The sequence below is a fragment of the Schistocerca serialis genome, chromosome 7 (assembly GCF_023864345.2).
Source record: "Schistocerca serialis cubense isolate TAMUIC-IGC-003099 chromosome 7, iqSchSeri2.2, whole genome shotgun sequence".
Lineage (NCBI taxonomy): Eukaryota > Metazoa > Arthropoda > Insecta > Orthoptera > Acrididae > Schistocerca > Schistocerca serialis.
Window position 1 is genome coordinate 94,742,861 of NC_064644.1, and position 11,282 is coordinate 94,754,142.

Here is an 11,282-nt window from a genome sequence, read left to right on the forward strand (position 1 = left end):
CAATGGCATATCAGATTTCTGTCCAATAGGAACACAAATTGAAACCCGTGGTATGGAGCTATGTACATGAAATTATCACATCTAAGCAGCGTAAAAAACTGTGTATTGGTCAGCCAGGCAGAGCTAAGGCGATTCGGCTACGTGAACATTAGAGAAGCTGGAAACTAAGTAAGAAAGATTCAAATTTTGCTGAGTATCTTTTAGCAGAAAATCGTTCATACAATGTAGAATGTGAAATTTTACATTCTGTTAAAAGCAGGAAGATGACTCTACTGGAAATCATCAAACAGATGACACAGAATGCCAGCCTAGTATTAAACGATGACTCAGTGTCCATTTTCCCCTTTGTTGAATTAAGTTTTCTTTACAAATACTCAGTGTCCATTTTCCCCTTTGTTAAATTAAGTTTTCGTTACAAATACTAGATTCAGAATTTAAATTCATTTTATATCTCATCTGTTGTTAAATGCACCTCCACATAAAAACTTCGTTTGCACACCCTTTTTTTTGTTTACGTAATTATTTCTATGGGACAAAAATGTAATGTTACACTTTGTCAACACTCCCATTTCAGTATCTTTCTGTACAAATAATATCTGTGTAAGTCGCATATCATGTTTATCTGTGTTTACGACATTCGGTTGGTGGCATGAGGAGTGTGATGTCGGTTCGTGGCCAAATAAATATAATTTTGCGGAATATCAGGAATTTAATATAACGTGTTGTGATAGTAACTTCTTGAAAGGGCTCTCACTGACTGTACCCGTCACCTGTTCTCTTTTATTAATGCTATAAAATCTACACGACCTTACTAGTAGGAGAAGAATTTGGCAGTCTACGTCTTCAAAGGAAAGGAGATCAGCAGGTGAGTGACTCTGTCTGGTCTGGGATCATTTATCAATCTTTAATGCCAATAGCCGCAGATGCTTTGATCACAGTAACGCTCTACTACTTCCAAATGATTATCAGATCTTCAGTCGCTACAGACACATCTATAAGGGTCGCGATACCGCGATGCGAGTGAAGAGAACGTTCGCCACGTTTGCTCAAAATGTATGTGTCCCCCTGCAAAGCCAGTGTGAAATGTCTGGCTACTACAGCCAGCCCACATCGTCATTTTATCGGAGTTAAGACGAGTCGATAAGTGACCAAAAGTCCTGAGGAAACTTCAGCAACGGTGGCTGAATGTCGACCGCAAGAGGAGAAATATAAGAACAACATGATCAGGTTTGATAGCCCAGGCGATGTGACATTTAACACATTTTCTGCCACTTTCTCTGCTATTTACTGGGAAATTACTTTTTCAGGTGTAACGATTGATTCTCCGTGACTGTGCGTGTAAACATAAAGTCTACATTTACGCGATCATCTGTTAATAGTGAGCTTCCGGGTGTGAAGCCGAGTTGTTGTTTCCATGTTCTGCATGGTATTTCGACCAACCCAGCCATCTTCTTCAGATGCTACGAGGTAAGCTACACTACTGGCCATTAAAATTGCTACACCAAGAAGAAATGCAGATGATAAATGGGTATTCATTGGATAAATATATTGTACTAGAACTGACATGTGATTACATTTTCACGCAATTTGAGTACATAGATCCTGAGAAATCAGTATCCAGAACAACCACCTCTGGCCGTAATAACGGCCTTGATACGCCTGGGCATTGTCAAACAGAGCTTGGATGGCGTGTACAGGTACAGCTGCCCATGCAGCTTCAACACGATACCACAGTTCATCAAGAGTAGTGACTGGCGTATTGTGACGAGCCAGTTGCTCGGCCACCATTGACCAGATGTTTTCAGTTGGTGAGAGATCCGGAGAATGTGCTGGCCAGGGCAGCAGTCGAATATTTTCTGTATCCAGAAAGGCCCATACAGGACCTGCAACATGCGGTCGTACATTATCCTGCTGAAATGTAGGGTTTCGCAGGGATCGAATGAAGGGGAGAGCCACGGGTCGTAACACATCTGAAATGTAACGCCCACAGTACAAAGTGCCATCAATGCGAACAAGAGGTGACCGAGACGTGTAACCAATGGCACCCCATACTATCACGTCGGGTGATACGCCACTATGGCGATGACGAATACACGCTTCCAATGTGCGTTCACCGCAATGTCGCCAAACACGGATGCGACCATCATGATGCTGTAAACAGAACCCGGATTCATCCGAAAAAATGACGTTTTGCCATTCGTGCAGCCAGGTTCGTCGTTGAGTACACCTTCGCAGGCGCTCCCGTCTGTGATGCAGCGTCAAGGGTAACCGCAGCCATGGAATCCGAGCTGATAGTCCATACTGCTGCAAACGTCGTCGAACTGTTCGTGCAGATTGTTGTTGTATTGCAAACGTCCGCATCTGTTGACTCAGGGATCGAGACGTGGCTGCGCCAACCGTTACAGCCAAGCGGATAAGATGCCTGTCATCTCGACTGCTAGTGATAGGAGGCCGCTGGGATCCAGCACGGCGTTCCATATTACTCTCCTGAACCCACCGATTCCATATTCTGCTAACAGTGACTGGATCTCGACCAACGCGAGCAGCAATGTCGCGATACGATAAACCGCAATCGCGATAGGCTACAATCCGACCTTTATCAAAGTCGGAAACGTGATGATACGAATTTCTCCTCCATATATGAGGCATCACAACAACGTTTCACCAGGCAACGCCGGTCAACTGCTGTTCGTGTATGAGAAACCGGTGGCAAACTTTCCTCATGTCAGCACGTTGTAGGTGTCGCCACCGGCGCCAACCTTGCGTGAATGCTCTGAAAAGCTAATCATTTGCATATCACAGCATCTTCTTCTTGTCGGTTAAATTTCGCGTCCGTAGCACGTCATCTCGCGGTGTAGCAATTTTAATGCCTATTAGTGTATTATGTGTACTCGCTGTCTTGAGACTAACTAGACTGTGAGCTGCTGTTGGTGTCATGTCGTTATTTAGAGCCAAGAAGTCCACTGCTTCCATTGAAGCTCTTTTGTTTTACAGAGCCTCCACTGATACTCCGTGAAACGCAAACTCCGTCAGCATTTTACAACTCTGATGGATCTGATAGTCGGCGAGATTTTAATGAATTGAGTACCGGACACCTAGCGTTAGTTTAATTGAAACATCCATCCCTGTTTATTAGATTTTCTTACATCTTCATTTCGATAATCTCCTTAATTATGCTGTCCCTCAACCTCGGCTATAAACAGCGGCGTGAGCCCAACAATAGCTCTCTGTTGGTCGGAGTCCAGACAGCAAGTACACTTAACAGCAAAATTCGAAGCACCCGAAAAAGACGCCTGGTTAGGTCGTCGAAATATTGTACAGAAAGTGGAAACAAGAACTCGGCTCGACACCAGAAGCCCCCTATTAACCAGTCACGCCGAGAAATTTGGAAATTTGTGGTAAGATCTTATGGGACCAAACTGTTGAGTCATCGGTCCCTAAGCTTACACACTACTTAATCTAACGTAAACTAACTTACGCTAAGGACAACACACATACCCGTGCCCGAGGGAGGACTCGAACCTCTGACGGGAGGAGCCGCGCGAACCGTGGCAGGACGCCCCAAGACCTCGCGGCTACCACGCGGCTCACGCCGAGAAAATCTGAGATATGATCACCTATACTCCGTAGGCCATCTGACGGTGTTGTGGAGAAAGGTAATTCTGGTACCTCTATCTTCCCGCCCCCTCCCCCGAATGGCACTTTGAAAGAACGACTGTTGGTAAGGCTCCATACAAGTACTAGTTTCTCTGATGTTCTCGTGGTAGGCGTTTCGCGAGACGTATATGCGAGAAATTAATATTTTGACGAACTCATCTTTGAAAGTGAGCTCTCGGAATTTCAACAGTAAGCCTGTCCTTGGTGCTCAACGCCCCTCTTGTAGCGTTTGCTACTGGATTTTGTCGGGCGTCTCCATAACGCTCTCGCGCTTACTAACAGTCGTATGACGAAAAGTGCTGCGCTTCGCTGGATCTTCTCGACCTCGTCTGTTAATACAGACTCATGAGCTTACCTGACGTTATGTAACACCGAAAATGCAGGATGCATGGCACCTGCTACCGGTATATATTTTTTTTTAAATTGTATGTAAATATTTGTAATTTAAATACTTTCTTTTAATACGTAAGGACATTTCTCTACTATATGTGTACATTGAGGTAGAAGTCTGTTGACGTTTCATTGTATTTATCTGTGTTTTACTGTGAAACTGGGAAAAAGCCAAAGGAATTGTTATTTGCATCGACTAGCAACGAGAATAGTGCTTGTGCGTTGTAAAATCTTTGGGTAGGGGGTTGTTGTGCAGAGCGCGCGGAGAGAGCGGGAGACGGGTTCCAGCGCTTGTAGTGTGCGGAAGTGTGGTGTTAATGCTCTCGCGGTAGAGAGTACCATTTCGGCGGTATCATGTACGCGCGCCGGCCAGATGACTAGTAGCAGGAGGAAGCGCAGTGGACAGGTGGAGGAGGTTACAGTTACCGCACTGAAGTGAGTATTACCTGAGAATACCGCGCTGATGAGGGTACTCTGGAATCGGTCAAACGACTGTTTTGTAAGTCACTTTCTTCGTGGATGTATTACATTACCTTAGCATACTCGCAATGAATTTCAATCTGGATCTGTTTTTCGTGCTGTTTGTTTTATGTGGTCATTTAACTTTACGAGGAGCAGCTATCGAGTTCTAATAACCACCTCCAAAAAACAGAATTACGTGTTTCTTTTAGATGCATGCCTGGTGTCCTGGAACACAATGAAATAGGCGCAGCATTGTCAGTGGGCTGCACGTTCTTGATTTACCTCCTCTAACGGTTTGCTAAGATACTGTGCAATTGGAGTTTCAACATATCACAAGACTGCAATTAAGCAACTGAAAAAAGGCGTAAATTTTATTTTTTGAGGTGATTATAAAAACTCGATGGCTGCCCCCTGTAGGTCGATCCATATGGCTAGTCCTAGGTTCACTGATGTGCAGATCATAAGGACAAAAGTACCTTTGGCTTGCTTTGTCAGTAGGAGGTAACACAGCTCGATGACATTTGGGTCCGCAACTCGTGGTCGTGCGGTAGTGTTCTCACTTCCCACGCCCGGGTTCCCGGGTTCGATTTCCGGCGGAGTCAGGGATTTTCTCTGCCTCGTGATGACTGAGTGTTGTGTGATGTCCTTAGGTTAGTTAGGTTTAAGTAGTTCTAAGTTCTAGGGGACTGATGACCATAGATGTTAAGTCCCATGGTGCTCAGAGCCATTTGAACCATTTGAACTATATACGGGAAGAACTTCTACTGTACAGTGTAGAAGATAGCAGAAAGCAATACCCATGAGGCGAACAGAAATGACACTTTTATACAAAGGTAGTAATTAACCTGAAGTCACCGCGATTTGTGGTGATTCCCTAGACTTACAAAAGGCGAGAAATAGTATTTAACACTTTGCCGTCCGCACGTCTCGTACAAATTTATTCGTTTGGCGCCGGCAGCGCTAATTAGGGTTACTAGGCTTGTTGCCGGCCGCTTGTCACCTTTCCGTTGATGACAAGATTCAAACACATTGACTTTTGCGCTACTTAATTTTACCGGAAATCCTCTATTTTGCCGTATCGTTCCACAAACTCGAATTTTCTTTTCAAGTTACTTCTCTGCAAGTTCTACACTGTTATAAAAATTATCCATGTAGAGGTGATGCCACTTTCCATAAGAAGGTGTCAATAGTTCATCACTGTTTTTGCTAAAGGTTGTCCAGCACCGGAATATATCTTGAGTAAGGAAATGTATCCCGTACCCGAATCACACAGCATCCAAATGAGAATGCCATATTTCGTAATTTTCAACGGACTGTAAACTTTAAAATTTAATTGTCCACGCCATGGTATCATTCCTTCGTCAGTTGAGATGTTTTGACTTAGATTAAACGTTTCTTTAAACTTTTTGGAAAAATAATCAATTACGAATTGCACTTTGAAAAGCGGTTTATTGTTGCTGTCGGAAAAATTTAAAAATGGTAATATTTCTCTGAATCGGTTACGGGACATCGTTTTGCGAAATATCGGTGTGTCTATCAAGGGATTCGTCGACCAGTAATCATCGATCCTTGATTTCTTTACAATTCCCATAAGGATAGCAAGCCCAAAGCATTTTCTAAGTTCTGGTCCCGTAACGTCGACAAATTTGGCATTTTTTTATCCAGTTTCCTTCTATTGCAATTTTGACTGTAATACTTGTTGGTTTCGTTACTAAAATATTCAAGTATATCGTTCCCAATATACAATTATACGATGTCCTCGACGCTCTGTGTATCTTTGGGAAATATGGTTTGGACCTGGAGATCCTTCAAATTTATTATTGGTCCTCAGTAAATCATAGTCTTCTTCGTCTGATTCATCCGTATCAGTTGGCAACCATAGCGATCGTCGAATTCTTCTTAGACGTATTTCACTATCTTCCGACGATTCTGCTTCACTTTCATTTTTTTGATATCCACTGTCTTCTTCCCAATCGGCGAAGTCGTCCGGAACGTCTCACAAGACGACGTCCTTGCATCATTGTAAATAATCCTATTGTCTCTTTCGTCCTCCATGATGAAAGGGCACAAATACTTATAAAAACAAAAAACTTGTTGACGTGTGTAGCTTATTGTTACCTAAACAAAACACCATCAGAATGAAAACGATACTAAAGTGCTGTTGCTGGCCACTGCGCGATACTATGCACACGACTCCACTGTGGTGTCTCTGCCGGTCGTTGACCGCTATTTCGCGCATGACACCACTGCGGTGTCACCGGATGGCAAAGTGTTAATAGGCTGTGTGATGACTGCGGACGACATGCTGGCCACAAGGATGGTGAGGAGTTCTTGACGTAGGGCGTTCCATTACTCCACCAACGCGTTTGACATTATAGCTGGATGGTCACTCAGGCATGTGGATGTGCTGCTGTATGTCTCCCCAACCCACATGTGCTCGATAGGATTTAAGTTACGGATGTGGGTGGGTTAGTCTATTCGCCGAATGTGCTCTCGTTCCCAGAGCTGGAAGGACAACAATGTTGTAATTACGTTGACTGGTGAGTTTATCGTGTTCCAAGATTTGGGGGTCAGTACGCCCACGCAACATTATGCCTCCTCACACCATATTGCCAGGACCACGTAAACGACCATATTCACCATTGCTGCACTTACCCTCACATGGCGAGAGGTACATCTAATCCAGCCAGGAACATTGTCGAACACTATCGTTGTTTGTGTCTAGAGTCAAGTCCTGTTCCTACACTAATTACTATCGATCCTCTGCAGGTCTTGCATCATTACGCAGCACTCTCTAGCGTTCCAAGCTTCCTACACACAACAGAATCGTCCGCGGAAAATGTTGCACAGCTCCTTCGTAATCAACTACATCATTTATAAACACTATAAACGGGAGCGATCCTAGAACACACTGTCGGGGTACTCCAGAAATTATCTTTACATAAAACAGATATCGCCACACCTGAGCATTTAATGGTATATGTTCATTATCCCCTGTTAGTCATACCTCATTCTGGTCCCACACACTTGAGCAATGCCGGCCGGGGTGGCCGAGCGGTTCTAGCCGCTACAGTCTGGAACCGCGCGACCGATATGGTCGCAGGTTCGAATCCTGCCTCGGGCATGGATGTGTGAGTTAGGTTTAAGTAGTTCTAAGTTCTAGGGGACTAATGACCTCCGAAATTAAGTCCCATAGTGCTCAGAGCCATTTTGAACTTGAGCAAAATTCCAGTATGGTTCGCACGATATTTTTGTAAGAAATCTCCTATGTAGACAGCATTTCCCCGGCGTTCTACCAACGAACCGAAATCTGTTGTCTGCTTTACTTACGATCAAACCTACACGATGTCTACCTTAGCCCTCACTGCTTCACTCCCATAGACTGTATGACTTAATTCAGGCATGGTCTCTTCCGAATATACTTCTGGCCAAAAGACAGTTCTGATAGCTGGAATCGGAGGGTTTTTAATCCCGGATTTTGAGTTCTTGTGGTGATTTTCGTGGAAATTTTCATCCCATAACACTTTATTACTTTTTGTAATGACTAATTCCAGTTAAGCCGCTAATGATTTAATTAGTGATCCTTCTTTACTACAAGCTGATTTCGGCTTTAACGCCATTGTCAAGTAAACCTGTAGATGTTGCATTTGGTGAGTACACTTACATTTGTAAAAGTCGTACAGAAAGGTTAGTTCACATTCATGCTCACATCTAGTTGGAACAGATGCCCATATTGCATCAGTGAGTAAACTCTCGACTGTCTGTTTGTTGACAGATTTTTATAATCAAAGTTTTGCTCGTATAGAATATTTTTGCGAAACACTTTTGACAGCTAGAATGACAGCTTATTTTCGTATGTGCTTTGTGTTTACAGTGCAGTCTTTGCTAGTCAGTGATGTGAGTTGTGTTTCATTGCTATTATAATGGTGTTATCATTTGTATCTATGGTATCTTGACCTGTATGATTTGAGATGAAATCACTCCGCGAAAAATTCTATAACGGTCAAACAGGAAGAAATTTTATCATTAGATTCAAAGAACACACAAGAAATTACGACAGCAATCAATCAAGCTTTTACCAGCAGCTCAAAAGCCAAAACCAAGCAGCAGAACATATCAAAAATACGTTACAGGTTTTACATAGAAAAAGAAAGGACATACCATGGACATATTCAGAGAATTATAAATATATACATGGACAAAAAATTATCCAAACTATATCATTAATGAACAAATCTATCTCAAACACATAACTTATCCAGAACATTTTAGTAACGTTTTGGAAAACGAAAACAGATAAAATTCAGAGTAGACAGAAAACGAAAGATGCCATAGATACAAATGATAACAAAATTATAATAGCAATGAAATGCAACTAACATTCCTGGCTAGCGAAGATTGTTCTGTAAACATAAACAATCTAAGAGAATAAACTGTCATTCCAGCTGTCAAAAGTATTTCTCAAAAATATTCCATACAAACAAAACTTTGGTTATAGCGACCTATCAACAAATACACTTGACAGTTTACTCAATTATGCAACATGGGCATCTATTCCAACTACATATAAGAATGTATGCAAACTGACCTTTCTGTACAACTTTTATAAATGTATACTCACCAAATGGAACATCTACAGGTTTACTTGAGAACGGTGCTATAGCCCAAATAATTTTGTAGTAAAAAAGAAAGCTAACTAATTAAACCATTAGCAGCTTACCTGGAATTATTCATTACAAAATATTATCTTATGACGTATTCTATGCTGTGGGCTCGATTAAAAAGAAGACAGTTCTTTATTTCTAACCGATGTAACGAAATATTTTCATAAAAATTTGTATCCTATGTTTCACCACCTTAGGGGTTGAATTTCTAAACACACTGAAACATATATGTTTTTTCTCTAACTAGGAAGTCAAATACAAATTTTCAGAAACGCAGCTTTAAAGCGTTTTAGTACTTCTTCAATAATTAATTTTCACCGCTTTTAGTGTTGAATTTCCAAAAATTCTGAATAACGTATCTTTTTGTGACCGAGAAACCATGTACCAAATTTCGTAATTATAGCTTCAAAACTGTCTTAATACAGACATTTTTTAAAAAATCCTCATCTTATTTCACGACCTTAGGGTCGTCATTACAAAATTCCCCTGTATTTTATGCTGTATAAAAAAATGAGACTTAACATAAAAACATCAAATTTCTTCAGAAGTGGTCTAAGAAAGTACTTGGTAATGAAGTTTCACTTTGCATATTCGTCTTCAGGTTTGGCAAGTGACTCTAGACCGCTCCCCTCCTCCCTTAGTTGATTTTCACGTAGAATAATTTACAGGACACGGAAGAAAACTTGTCAGGCAACATTCTTTAAACACAGTGCTTGACAAAGAAAAAGTGAAGTACCAGAAGACATGGATATCATCAATTTAACTTGGTACAAGCAGCGGGTATCGTAAACGTGAATTTCCCAGGTTGCCTCAAATTTTTAAAATAATTTTGTATTCTATTTAAAGAATTACCATAGCTTCAGTTCATGCTCACGTTAAGGAGTGTGTGTAGTCCGGTGAGTTCTCTTCCCCTGTCCTGAAAAGCACCCTAAGTAAAAGTTAATAACAAAATAATGAAAAGATAAAAGTTTATCGCTTACTGCATTTGCGATGTTCATTTAGAAAAACATCAGTATCAGGCATGAAGTTTAAATTTATTACTTACTTGCCACTAACTCTATTCACAACACATTTTGCAGATAGTATCCACATATACCATTCAATCCATATGCAAGACTGTACCATATCCGACCAACAGTTCAGGAGATATGATGACGTAAAAATTGAAATGTCTTCTCATTAACGTCAAATATTCAACCTATTCATTCATTTGCGAAGTAATTTGACGTGTGAAGTTGTTCTTTACATGAATTTAGATTCTTTAAGGAATCGGGGGAAGGAGAGCGGAGGGTTTTCATGTTAGGAAGTACTTTTCGGTTTTCTTTTGTGAAATGCAGTTTTAGGTTTTTGCATATTTAAAACAAATTGTCATCGTTTGTACCCCTTTGAAATCTTTACAAGATATGATTGGATGTTTGCGCAACCTTTTTCAGATCCAGCTTCATTTTATATAATTAATAATTACCGGATAAGTAACATATAATCACCCAAAAGTTCCAAATGCAATCATTAACGCGTGATGCGATGCGGGGAAAGCCGTAGCTTGTGAAACGACTGTACGGACAACGGTATTTGAGCGAAGTCGCCAAAGAGCTCAGCTTACCTGAACTGGCGGCCACTCGCTCAGTATAGAGTACTTCGCACCCAGCAGTGCGGCCGAGTTGTAGCCAAGCCACGTCTGTCGTGCCGTCGCTTGCCCGTCCACCCACCGAGCCGTGATAACTGATAATGGGCACGTTCGCAAACTAGAAAACCTTGTGGATATCTTTAGACAAGTAAATGGTAATTTCCGCTTCCAAGAAAATACGGTGTATATTTTGACACTAAAAAAACTAGTGTGTGGTTTTTTCCCAAACTGGAGCATCACCAAGGCATAAAAGTTGAGGTCGTTTCGCTGTTTCCACACTTGACAATGACGCTTGACGCAAGTAGTGGAAAACGCTCATTACAGATGACGTAAGTCAGCACTTGTCGTCATTAACATATTCTGTTAGCATCTCTTTTCTTCATTTGAAAAGCTGTCGAGCAAATACCTGTTTTCGAAGGCCATTTTCAACGAATGAAGCAATGTTTTAGATGTTAAAACTCGAGGACAAGTGGAGATTTTTG

At 41.6% G+C, this 11,282-nt stretch overlaps 1 protein-coding gene across 1 annotated transcript in view; it reads right to left on the bottom strand.

The window, feature by feature from the left end:
* LOC126412542 (galactoside alpha-(1,2)-fucosyltransferase 2-like) overlaps positions 1-10,879 on the bottom strand; it is a 104,503-nt gene extending 93,624 nt beyond the window's left edge. The window contains exon 1 of the mRNA XM_050082187.1: positions 10,777-10,879. The gene's annotated coding sequence lies outside the window, so the exon portion shown is untranslated. The remainder of the gene's footprint in view (positions 1-10,776) is intronic.
* Between the last annotated feature and the right edge of the window lie 403 nt (positions 10,880-11,282).